The sequence below is a fragment of the Gossypium arboreum genome, chromosome 7 (assembly GCF_025698485.1).
Source record: "Gossypium arboreum isolate Shixiya-1 chromosome 7, ASM2569848v2, whole genome shotgun sequence".
NCBI classification, from domain to species: Eukaryota; Viridiplantae; Streptophyta; class Magnoliopsida; order Malvales; family Malvaceae; genus Gossypium; species Gossypium arboreum.
In genome coordinates, this window is record NC_069076.1 from 42595484 (window position 1) to 42600115 (window position 4632).

The window sequence follows — 4632 nt, forward strand, 5'->3', positions numbered from 1 at the left end:
GGAGACACTCTAGAGGCGGATATTGGCACGTACTTTATCCATAGAGTGTGCAGCAGAAGCGTAGTGGTGTAACCTAGGCGATGCGAAGTCAATATCCTCAACTGTTTGAATCAGGTAAAATTTTGAGGATGAAATTTCTTTTAGGGGGTAGAGTTGTAACGCCCCAAAAATCCCGAAATCCAAAAATCCTGAAATCTTGAATTTTTTTTATTTTTGTGCTTAATAATTCTGGTTAAGTGCTAATTACGTAAATGTAGGTCTTGGTCAAGGTTTGAGTTTGAATTAAGGGGTAGAAAAAAATTATAATTTAATTATTAAAAGAATCAGGGTTGGCAAGTAGTTGGGCTTTTAAATAAAGATAGGGGAAAATAGCATCAAAAAGCCTTGTGGGAGAGTAGCTAAGTGACACCACTTAGAGTGCAGGGAGGTGGCATTAGTAGCTAGCAAGGAGGTCCAAGGTTCGAATCCTAGTTTTGTGTTTTAGAAGTTTAGTTTTGGCCTTCTAGAAGGATGGAAGTGGCGTGAAGATGGACTTTAAGGAGAGTGTTCAGAAGATAAAATTTAGGAAATAGATTGGAGAGTTATCAAGGATAAAAAAGAGGAGATGAGAAGGGGGAAGTGATGGAGCTAAATTGGGAATTGAGGGTCAAGCAATTTGGCTAGAGACTATAAATATGTGCTGAGTTTGGGATCCTAGGCTAATGCCAAATTCTTCATTTTTTTAATGTCGATTGGCTTTTCCATCTTTGCTAGCTGATTCTTTCGCCATTCATTCTCTCATCAGATCTCTTTTGATTTACCCTTAAGGTTAGCCGATTCCTTCTTCTACCTTTCTTCTTTAATTTGTGCTAAAAAAACCTTGTTCACCATATCAGTTTAAAAGCCACAAAGCCGAGTCTCCCTTGGGCCGATTACTCTTTTGGGGTAAGTACCTTATCTCTTTTTCGGCTAGTATTGTTAATACTGATTACTCCCCTCCCTCACTTTTTTTAATCAATTTTGGTAGGGAATTAGTATCGGATATCAGATTTTAGCTCTCTGCTGAATTGCTCCTTAGGTGTTTTGCGGTTTTGGTAAGTATTCCTCTCTTATTGGCTAAGGTTGGCCGAATGGTCGTAAGTGAGATAAGGAGGTGAATTATTTCGGATGCTAGTCCCCTAGTATTTGGTTTTAATAAGTAAGATTAATGCAGATCTAGGGAGTACGTGATCAAGGAAAAGCTATTAGGGATTGGTGTTCAAGGTAAGGTTAAGGTGAGGTTTCGGTTTTTGGGTAAAATATGTATTAAGCATACGATTAATTGAAGGGTGATATCATTTTTAGGATTGGTGACTAAGGGAATTGCAGCACACTTGTTTACTAGGTGTGTACATACATTGCACACACACAATGAATCGGCGAAATCTAAAATGCCGAAAAGCCAAAAAGCTAAAATACCGAAAAGTCAAAAGTTGGGCTACGGTAGTCACACAGTGTGTGAGCACTCGTGGAGAGGAAACCGATAGGTTGCCTGAGGACCACGAGCGATTTCGTGGACTTGTGTTGAGAATTGGCCAAATGGGCTGAAATGGGCTAAATGGGCTTGATGGGCTATTGGGCCCAAAATAGGCAAAGATTGATAAGTGATGCTATGTGTTAGAAAATTTATATGTGAGCATGAATATAATATGATTTGGGCCTAATGGGCCATATGAAAGTGAATTGGGCCTAGTGAGCCATACGAATATGAATTGGGCCAAATGGGCCATTTGAATAAGATTGGGCCTAGTGGGCTATATGCATGTATGGAGGGGTATTGGGCCTAGTATATGATGACTAAATAAAACTTAATTAATTAATTGAGATCTTGGACAAGTCATAGGGTTAAGGTGTGGCAACGGGTATATGCATATCTAGGATTGGATAAGGGAGAGCTTGGTACTTAAGCGGTCTTAATGACCCACCTCCTCTTCTCTGGAATCTTACCTGGTACATAGTATTCGTTCCCCTTAGCTTGGGAGGCTTGTTCATGGGCCAAGGTAAGTGAAAACCGTAATTAAGGAAAATTACCGAAATGCCTCTAAGGGCGAAAATGACCAAAATACCCCTAGGTGTTGAATGTAAGTTTTGTGGATGTGACATGAATACATATGATGTTCTGCTTAGGTTGCATATGGAGTGGGAATTATGGTACGGAGGAAGTATATGAGGATCGCATGGTTGTTTGACAATCGTGGATCCACCGACGGCTTTTAAAGCCCATTATGTAAATGAAGGTAGTTCCGCAACCGGGCTACCATTGGTGTGTGGGCTGGGTGGGTCGATATTTATATCCCCACATGGTGTGACGGGGGAGGCAATTGGTGTGTAGCAGATGGATAATTTGAATGGGATTGCATTGCATGTCTGATGATTTCTCTTTGAATGCTTGTTTTTCACCGAGGGTTGTAAACACCGAGTTTGCAAAAACTCACCCCCTCTTTTATTTTATTTTCAGGTGATGCTGAGTAGAAGGTTTGATGTTTGGAGGGACTCTGGGTGGCCGGCTAGCAAAGATAATTCGAACTTGGTTTTTTTTTTAAGCATTTAAGTTTTTATTTCTCTTTAAGTGTGTTCAGATCAGATTGTAATAAGGTTTTCATTATGTTATTATTACTTGAATTTTTATTATTATTTTCATTATAATTACGAGAAGTTGAACATGGATTTCTTAAATTATAGTATGTCTTCTACGTTCCGCAACTAAGATTTCTTTAAAAATCAAATGTTTTAAACAGGGCTCTCGTAACTAAACGGTTTTGTTTTTAGTTAATTAGGGTTTCTTTTATTTTAAGAAGGGTTTTCAATGAAAACACAGTTTTCGCTAAAACACTTCAATGTGACACACCAAATTCGGCCATAGCATCTGGATCGGGTTTGGGGTGTTACATTTAATAATATCAGAGCCCAGGTTGCAAAACTCGGGGTGTAAAGTGGGCCTTATTATTATTTGGTTTCTTTTTCTATTTTAAAAAAATTGATCACACCGTTTTGGTAGAAGGAAATCTTGCTGTGCGGCACACCGAGTCTCCGATGTCGAACCAAGTAAGTTCTTTTAATACAGTAGATAGATAGAGGCCTACTTTAGGAGATTTTGATTAGAGTGGAATCAAAGCCCGTAAGATCTTAAAACTGTAGAGGATTTTCGAAAACAACCTTCTCTTTAAATACTTTAATAAAACATCGGTTGGGAACAAATGATCGAAAAACTTTACTAAAATATTTTTCACCGGCTAAAATGGCTAAGTTACGTAATGATATCTCTTCTTTTGTGCAAATAGACTTAGAAACACTTTACGATGCATGGGAGAGATACAAGGATCTATTACGAAGGTGCCCTCACCATGGGTTACCACTATGGCTGCAAGTTCAAACGTTCTACAATGGTGTGAATCCCTTCACAAGACAGATGATTTACGCAGCTACTCAACAAAACACCTGAAGAGGCCTATGAATTCATTGAAGAAATGTCACTGAATAACTATCAGTGGCAAGTCATGAGGACTAAGCCAACAAAAACAGCAGGTGTTTATAACTTCGACTCAATTACTATGTTGTGAAATTAGGTAGAACTTCTCAATAAAAAGATTGATGGTTTACTTGGTTCTACGCAGGTACATCCAGTAATGAGGTGTGACTCAAGTGGAGGAGGTGTGCATACAAAATATCAATCCTTCAATCCTACAACCGAAGAGGAACAAGTCAACTATATGGGTAACAATAACTTTAGATCTCAAAATAACCCATACAGTAATACTTATAATGCAGGTTGGAGGAACCACCCAAATTTCTCCTGAGGTGGTCAAGGGAATCAAAAGCCACAAAATCCTCAGGGTTTTCAACAACCACCTTAACAACAAGAGAAGAAACCAGACCTTGAGGAGATGCTCTCTAAATTCATCTCAGTGTCAGAAACCCGTTTCCAAAATATCGAGACAGCACTTAAAAATCAACAAGCATCGATCCAAGGACTCGAAACTCAGATAGGCTAGCTATCCAAACTAATCTCTGAACGACCACAAGGTAGCATACCAAGTAATACTGAACCTAACCCAAGGGAACACCTCAACACAATTAGTACTCAAGATAAGGAAGGATTCATCGTGCCTGAGCCAGAATTGATGCAAGAAACTGTGGTGAGCAAAGGTAAAAGTGAGGTAAGTCATAACAAAATGGTGAATGAAGAATATAAACCTCGTGTCCCATACCATAACGCGACAAGGAATGACCGCTCAGACGAGCAATTCGGTAAATTCCTTAAACTTTTAAAAAAATTACATATTAACTTTCCATTTATTAAAGCTCTATCGTAGATGCTGAATGCATTGAAATTTTTAAAAGAGATTTTAGTAAATAAGCGAAAGTTGGACGAAGCGTCACATGTAGAGCTAAACGCAGTCTGCTCAGTTATTCTACAAAATAAGCTATCCCACAAATTGAAAGATCCAGGGAGTTTTACAATTCCTTGGTTAATTGGTAGCTTAGATATAAATCATGCATTAGCTAATTTAGGGGCTAGTATTAACGTCATGCCTTAGAAAATGTTTAAGCAACAAGGTCTTGGGAAACCTAAACAAACTAGGATGAGCATTCAATTGGCAGACAAAACTATAA

The 4632-nt window shown here is 38.6% G+C and overlaps 1 non-coding gene across 1 annotated transcript; it reads right to left on the minus strand.

The window, feature by feature from the left end:
* Nucleotides 1–3262: 3262 nt before the first annotated feature.
* On the minus strand, nt 3263–3369 carry LOC128296217 (small nucleolar RNA R71). Its single transcript, XR_008286766.1, has one exon. It is a non-coding gene; the product is annotated as a small nucleolar RNA R71 (small nucleolar RNA).
* Nucleotides 3370–4632: the final 1263 nt, after the last annotated feature.